The sequence below is a fragment of the Limulus polyphemus genome, unplaced genomic scaffold (assembly GCF_000517525.1).
Source record: "Limulus polyphemus unplaced genomic scaffold, Limulus_polyphemus-2.1.2 Scaffold5733, whole genome shotgun sequence".
Lineage (NCBI taxonomy): Eukaryota > Metazoa > Arthropoda > Merostomata > Xiphosura > Limulidae > Limulus > Limulus polyphemus.
Window position 1 is genome coordinate 45331 of NW_013671343.1, and position 8877 is coordinate 54207.

Consider the following 8877-nt stretch of genomic DNA (forward strand, 5'->3'; position numbering starts at 1 on the left):
TTTAGTTTATAAGTCCGGCAAATAAAGCGGAGACATAATTGCAGATAGGGAGATATAGAGACAGATAATCGAGTCAAGTTGTAAGTAAAGTGACTGAATCGTTGTGAATTATAGTGTGTTTAAGTTAAAGTGACTGTGGAAATTAAGTGTATTGCAAAGTTGTATTGAGAAAGAATAAACTAGTTTTATTTAAACAAGGACTGTATTGCTGAAGTTTTTTGGAAAGAATTTCTACGGAAAATTAACAAACGAACACAGAGACGTAACATATTGTTTGTTATGAATAATATTTGTTAGATTAGGTTTGATATTGATCAAACTTTGCTGTATTCTTCAATATATGTGGTCTTGTTCAGCTAATATCTTTTGAAATAAAAAATAGCTATGTATCTTTAAACACATTCTAGTAGATGGCTATCAAGCCATCTATTTGAATAACCTGTTTGAAAACAACTTTTTATATGAAATTTATTAAATATTATTTTAATTTTTTTCTATTGTTTAAAGTTTTATAATCTCTTTGTTGGTTGGTTGATAAGCATGAAGCTACACAATAGGCTATCTGTGCTCTGCCTATCAAAACCCAGTTTTTAGCATTATAATTATTTGGCCTTACCAATGAGCCAGGTTTGTAATGGCTTTGTAATGTGACAGAAAGGTGTAATTCAAAATATATATAGTAATTACAACTTTTTGTGTATAATTGTACATGTTTAGTGCCCTTGACAATTTCTAAAGTGTACAAAGTTTCATTTTTACATAATAACAAAGTACAAGGTGACAAAAGAATACTCAACATATCAAAATCATTCCTCCACCTAATGAAACAATCAAACAAACAAACCCAAGCTAAATATTGCCCTTTTTACACATTTACCTATCCAAAATATAACACCAACAGCACAAATTTGATAAGACAAACAATACACAGATTTCCAACTAGATTAATATTTGGCTTAAGTCAATAGAGGTTCAGAATTTTTAGTGGTTTGAACAATCTGCCTAATAGGTGTTCTACTGGAGTGGTGGATTTATGAAAGAGTAAGGAATAGAAATGAAATATTAGGCTTAAGTTTTTGAAGTTCAGATGTGTATTTGTTCATTTAAATTACTTTTCAATTAATTGTATGTAAACTTGGAAAACAATTTACCATGTATTTTGATTTTTGTAATTAATTTAAGTTAGTTTTATTAAAATCTTGTTGCATAGTTTAATGGACAAGAAAGGTTACATTTAATTTTGTTGTAACTCTTTCAGTGAATGAGAGAGAAGCTTGATGGCCGAAATGGCCTTATGACAGCTTCCTCTCTTACTTTTATTTTCTTTATACATACAAATTTTATTACAATATTAAATTTATCAATAAACAGTTTCATACCTTTTATGAGAGATTTCAGTATTCCTTTTTAATGCTTTATAATGTTGTGTTCGTCTGTAGTCTGCTCCAATAGCCAAAATTGTGAAGGTGGGAAAGAGGATCACAAACTTATAATAGCGCAGCTTCTGAAGAACGTTTTGAATCATAAAGTTCCCGCTCATCAGCTTTAAATAAAAATAAGAAAATCTTACTTTTTTATTAACATATTAATGAATTTTAATAATATTTTAACTATAGCAAAATATAACATATAAAGTGCAGTAGTGATATTATCAAACAGCTTCAAGAAGTTTTAAAAAATCTATACTTCATGGGTAAATGGAGAAAAACTATTGCAATTTATAAGGAAAAAATACTGTATATGTTAGAGCTTTTAAATATAAGTTATTTGCAATTAAAAGTTTCAGAAAGAAGATAAGTAAAGCAATTTAATATGGGTAATGCCAAATGTGCTACTTTATAATATAGAATAAGTGTAAAATGCTTCAACACCCAGGGTTAGCCTTTCTTGATTAAATTGGATAATTTTTTTCAAAATCAACACCCAAAATACTGAATACAAAACAAACATGCATGAAACATTTAATAACTCAAATGGCCCATATTAAGAAAACCCCCATAAACAACTGCTTATACTTAGAATGGGTATGGAAAATTGAATGTTTCAAGTTCACTATATACAAAAAGAGAGGGAAAAATAAAGTATTATTGTCAAATTTTATTTAACTTGAAAAACTGAAAGGATGAAATTATTCAAATGGAAAGAATGCAAATTTATTTCTATAAGACAGTAAACTTGTCAATGAAATCCATTTTTTGTATTCAGTATCAAGCATATTTGTTCATTTTACATGACATTAGTATCTATTTAGCTGAAAAGAGTGAAATGTTGGTTTCATTTATGAGTAGCGGTAAGCTTTTTATTATAACCTAAAACCTACTATACATTAGTTATAAATAACAAACTAATTAATACACAAAGATTAATTATAACTTTATTAACAAAGAAATTACACTAATAAGTTAATAGTAATGTTGTATTTGTGAATAACTCTGTTTAATTTTGATATTTTTTAAAGCATGTAATCCTGCTTTCTTCTGTCACGAAAGCTTATTAAAGTGAACTGAATTAATTTTAGCATGGTCTTTTTAGCCATTTTTAAACAATCATCTTAATATTTATCAGTCTAATTGAGTCTATTTTAATCAATCTTCTATTAAATAAATGGTCTCTGAAACCCTCTATATAGTTTTAAAGGAATTTAATTTTAAGTTAATTTTCAGCAAAGGCAATGTTTGCTCATTAATACACATTCATCAATTAGTTTCTGAAAACTAACTAGCAGACTTATTCATGTTGTTAGGAAAACACAAATTCAAAAATCAATTAAAGACACAAGTAAGGAAACTTATGCCCAAGGGCTTTCAAAAGATAACCTTTCTTCATCAGGGGGAAACTGACAATGATTTTCTCCTGATGCAAAAGGGTCTACCTTTTGAAAATGCTCAGGTTATATAGTTTATCTTTAATTAGTAGGCCTAGGTATTTTTGTTTTTTATTTTATCAAACTACACTTGTCAGTATATTATATCAAGCTAGTGTCTATCTAGTTTCAAGCCCTTCTTTCAAAGTTAAGATCCTTGTTCTCAGTCCAAATTTGCTTGTCCTTTCACCTATGTGATGAAGAGGAGCCAGAGCTGGGATAACTTTTTAAATTGAGTTTATGAAGAAAATGTTTTTAGTATTTCTTCAAATGGTTATATCAATTGTAAACATGCATCCAATAGGGACAACTGATTATTGTCGTAGTTGGTGATGGTATCAATAGCACAAAAGAAATATCACTCTGTCTTTTGTCTCAAAAGCCTTTCAAGAAGACATGGTGAATTCCACTTTGTCTGTACAACTTGTACAAGTTTTGTTTGAAACATATATAAAATCACTTTGTATAATCATTAATTTCTAACATGCTAGAGGTGATGGTTGAAATGTGTAACAATTTTTCTTTTGACTGTTATCAGATCAACTACAGCTTGCTGAGATTCCAGAGTATTCATGATCACTAACTGTAATGTGTGGAGGAAACATAATTCAATCCAGTATCGTTAAATATTTTCATAATATCTGCTCCATTATCTGTTATTAATTATTATTTTCAATGATACAGTGACTTGTGAAAGCAAGTAATGCATTTATTTATTACTAATGACCAAAAATCTGATTTTTAAAGAAATAAAATTGAGAATCAAAATGTTACATAAAGTTGCAGTCTTACTGGTTTGCTAGTTCTTCTGAATGATAGTGAAGTTAATTCATGTAAAATAATAACATGCTATTAATATTTATTCTAATACTTATTTTTAAATGTCTTAAATATAATTGATAATACTTATAATTCATTCACTTAATGTAGTTCACATCATTACAGTTGTCATTCATGAAACTGTACATATAAATAGAATCTAGACCATTACATCTATCATATCCCAGATAGCCTGTCGAGTCCCGGTATTGGACAAAAGGCCACATTGGCAGTGGATACAGCCACATGGTTGACATATCATTACATATTATACTTTGCTTTTACTCACAAGTTCTTAAAATTTTATATACACATATATCTGGAACAAGTGTTTCATGTAAGTTGTGCTTGGTAATTTATACAGACTACTTTCTTCATCAAATGAGAAGCCTTCATCATAGCAAGTGAATACAGCAAGTTATCCAATGCAATTATTTCACTGACTACATAGTGTAACTTTTCAGTAAGATGATCATTAAAGTCCCATTAGTTCTATTTTTTGTTTGAGGGGGGAACTTTTCTAAATGTTCTTTTTAGTATTACCCAGAAACTTGAGATCACAATATCACACACTTTCAGTATTATATCCAGTAGAATTCAGTGTTTGCATAGATATATTTAAATCCTTTTGAAGGCATGAAAAAAATTACAATTCAGTGAGAATGTATGTGATCATGTTGTGTGTGTGTGTGTGTGTTTTGGGCAATGTCATTCATACAAAAAAGGTATGATTCTACGTATCTGAAAAATTCAGATTTTGTCTCTGTAACATTTTTATTATCCAAGATTTTTGGATCAATTCCTATGGATACATAAATCACTGATATACTACTTACTAAACAGTACTAGAAAGTTCACATTTCCTACAAACCATTAAATTTTTGCTGCTATAAAAGTAATTTGAGGAATAAAGCTATTTAGTAGTTACCAACTTTAACATTCTGAAGAAGTTCAGGTTTTATTTAGGAAAACCCTCTGCTGACAAATTCAGCAGTTCTACTAATGATTTTGATTCATAAACCTGCATAGAACTTCAAATGAATACAATTTATAATTTCTTTGTGAAATTCTATATCATACTAATGTACCATATTTAAATATTAGCAAAAACAAAAATCAACTGATGAGAATAAGAATTGTTTGCTTGAAATTCAAACTTATCATTTCAAACAATGCAACCCAATTCAATGGCCCTAGATGGCCTTTTCAGTATGTCTGTAGAGCTGGGCGATTTAATCAATTACCTACTGGCAGTAATTACACTGCTTAGTGTCACATGAACTAATCAATTAGTCAAAATTACAATTAAACATCAATACAAATTAGTGTTCCTGATTATTATTTTTCAACGATTCCAACAGTTTATTAATTGAAATGCTAATTATATTACCTGTCACAAAAATAATAAACTAATCAAAATTACGATTTCTGATTATTATCATTCTTGATTATCCTAACTCTCCACATAATTGAAACATTGTCACTAAATGTGTTCCTCCTGTTTTTGTTAAAGCAAAGCTACTAAGACTAATTCCCACTGTTACTAATTTTGAATAGTTTCCACAAGGAAGGAAACTAGCTGGAAGCACGCATCACCAACTTGTCTTATTTCTTTTGTAATAGCTGCTAACTACAGGAAAGGCAAGTGGCTGGCAGCACCATCAATTTAGTTTTTTTTTTGTTGTTACTTATACATACAATGGTTTGAAGAACAGTGTACTAATTGATTAAACAAATGTAATTGTTTAACAGGGCTTGTCGATTAATCAAGTTGCAAATTCCACTAATAACCCAGCTCTACATGTTTGACACTAATTAAACCAGTCACATGCTACCAAATTAATCATCTAAGTTATTTCTATTAATATTCATGCCTGCTAATAACTGTCAGTCAATTACCAGTTAAATAATTGAATGGTGAAATTAAGCTAAATGCAACCCACATGAACATGTAATAGTACATTGAGTTTGACATAATTTCCATTGCCATTGTCTCGCATATGAACACTCTCCATGCCTACTGGTAACTACTTGTATAGTCAAACACGATCAGTCACAGCCTTTACAGAAATATAAATGGACCAAGGTAAGTACTTTTGAGGACTACACACCTAGACATAAAGACCCAAGCATGAAAATGGTACGTGGACATGGGACAGGGTTTCCCCACTGAAATGAAGTTCTTCCATGTAGCTAGTAATACTCAATAGGAAAAGTAAGATATAGTATTTTAAATCTAATTTTATTTTTCAGGCCTAAAACGGAAAAAATGTTTGAAAATATGACTTATTAGTATCAAATCAAAATGGTTTACACATAAGTTTTCTGCTATGTTACATTTGGAAGGAAGAGAAACAATCAGTTTTCTTTCTCCACTAATAGAAAGAAAAGGATAGCTACAAGTAAAAAACCAGGTTGGCTCACAAAGAGTTTAAGAAATAAAATTAAAGAAAAGCATAATAAATTTATTAAATTTAAATTGACCGGTATGACAGGAGACATAGAAGATTATAGAAGATCAAGAAAGTTGGTGAAACATGAAATTAGGACATCAAAAAGAATGTATGAGAAAAAGTAGGCTGAAAATGTAAAAATTAACAGTAAGGATTTCTTTAAATACATTAAGGGGAAACAAGATGTTAGGATAGGGATAGAACTCTTGAGGGATTATAAAGGAAGGCTAGTATCTGAGGATTATGAGATGGCCGAGTTATTAGATTTTACTTTTTCCTTTTTATCAACTGATCAAGATGTGGAATACTGCTTAAATCTTCATTAGTAAAAACCAAAGGCCAACCACCCTGTTAAAAAAATAAAACTGTCTTAGCTGAAGATGACTCCTACCTTTTAATAGACTTTCCAAAATTTTTCCACAACTGATGTAACTAATGGGTCTGTAATTACTGGAACAATTTCTATCACCTCCCTTGAAAAGAGGAGTTATATTAGCTAACTTCCAATCCTCTGGTACCTGCCCACTATTCATGGACTGACAAAAATAGTAGTTATTGACTCACATATCCAATCTTTAACTTCCTTCAAAACTCCTGGGGAAATATTATCTGGCCCTTATCATTTTTTAAACTTCCCAATTTTTTCTTAACCAGCTCAAAATTAACACAGTCATCTTGTTTGATCTCGTTTCCAGGAATGGGTTGCCTTCAGATGTTGTAGAGGCAGTAAATTTAAGTGTGTTTAAGAAAAAGCTTGATAAGCATATAAATGAAAAGGGCTGGGTTTAATTTTTTTTAAATCATTTTAATTTAGTTTTGAGGATAGAACAGCCGAAATGGACCAATAGGTTCCATGTTGTCCCAAAATAATATGTTATGTTAAAACAAATATGGATTGCTCATGTTAAATCCTACCATTTTTTGCTTCAGCTTCTGTCCTGTGTTAACATATAAAACTGTGGTATGAATGTAAAATACTGAGTAAGGTTCCAGGCTACATTTATCACTTGCACATCACCAAAAAAGAATTGCTTTGAATGTTTAATACAAATTATTACTTTCTTCCACTTGTACTAAGTTATACTAAATTGGAAAGCGAGCGAATTTTGTGGATTGCTCAGTGACCGTTCTAGTTAAGTTTAACTTTCTCAAATCTGAAGTACGTTTTAAAATTAAGGAAAATTTAAAACCACGTGGATTTATTTTTCTGCACACTAAAAAAATAACCTAATTTCTACAAAAATCTATAGCAATGCTATTACTAGTACTAGTAGGAATACTAATAGTACTAGCATACCATTCCAATTAGAATATTTTTTGTTACTGATACATCTGAAAAAATTCAAGTTTTAAACACGTCCTTTGTGTTAAAAAACACATTAATTAAAGTTCTTAAAACCAAGACTCACTTTTCAAATTAACCAACACGTACAAATAGGCTTTACGCTTAAGCGTATTTAACCAACCACAAAAATAAACGCTCTTCTTCTAACTGACAAAACAGTATCGAAAGGAGAATCGAGAGGGAGCTTGTTTGTTTGTAATTAAGCACAAAGCTATAAAACGGGCTATATGTGCTCTGCCCACCACGGTTATCGAAACCCGGTTTCTAGGTTTGTAAGTCCGAAGACATACCGCTATGTCACTGTGGGGCTTGTTTGTTTTTAATTTCGCGCAAAGCTACACGAGGGCTAGCTGCGCTAGCCGTCCCTAATTTAGTAGTGAAAGACTAAAGGGAAGGCAGCTAGTCATCACCACCCACCGCCAACTCTTTTACCAACGAATAGTCGGATTGATCGTCTCTTTATAACGCTCCCATGGCTGAAAGGTTGAGTATGTTTGGTGGGACAGGGATTTGAAACCGCAACCCTAAGATTGCGAGTCTGCCATGCGGAGCTAAGAGGGAGCTAGATCGGACGTACGTTATTTCCATAATAGGAGGCCGAAAGCTAGGCTTAATCACTCATACCACAGTAGTGTATTGTCTGTCAGTCAGTCAGTAGACACTAAAATGACGTCACATAAGGGGCGCTTAACGTAGCAATTTGTACTGTCATGACGAAAGTAAAACTTGGGCATGACATGAATCACGAAAAGAATTATGCACTCTGTAGGCTACAACGCAGCATGACATATGAATTTCAAAAGCAAGAAATAAAGATATTTGTCTTAATTTTGGTTCTGTTGCGTCATCGAGATCACGTGACTATTCTCACGCCCACTAGTTTGTAGAACTATTTTGTTCCTTCACGAATGCTCTAGCATTTACTAGATAAGGTAGTCTGGTATATATATATAAGAGGGTGACAACGTGACGCAATAATGTGTGTGTGTAGATAGTGAGTAATTGAACTGCAGTCAGAAGTATTATTGACGTTCGTTGATATAACGTTTATTTTAGCGCGATTGTTGAAAATAAGTGTATCGTAAAGTTGTATTCGAAAAGAATAAACCAGTTTTATTAAGTAAGGACTTGTGTCGCTAAAGTTTCGTCGGAACGAAGTTACGGAAAGTTAATTAACAAATGGAGACGTAACAATATGTTGAATAGTACTTTAGATTACATTTTGTGTCAAATACTACATGAGCTTACATGGTAAAGGATGGTTAAAAGACTTAAAACACTCATAAATGCAAAACTATGCTGAATTGTACTTTAATTTACATTTTATGTCAAACACTACATGGTAAAAGATGGCTAAAACAGTAAAACTTTCATAAATTCAATATTTGCAAATAATG

At 31.2% G+C, this 8877-nt stretch overlaps 1 long non-coding RNA gene across 1 annotated transcript in view; it reads right to left on the minus strand.

Moving 5' to 3' along the window:
• The window catches only part of LOC106472920, a 9477-nt gene extending 1689 nt beyond the window's left edge, over window positions 1-7788 (minus strand). The window contains exons 1-2 of the long non-coding RNA XR_001291645.2: window positions 7545-7788; window positions 1380-1543 (exon numbers count right to left, since the gene is read on the minus strand). This is a non-coding gene — a long non-coding RNA (uncharacterized LOC106472920). The remainder of the gene's footprint in view (window positions 1-1379; window positions 1544-7544) is intronic.
• Window positions 7789-8877: the final 1089 nt, after the last annotated feature.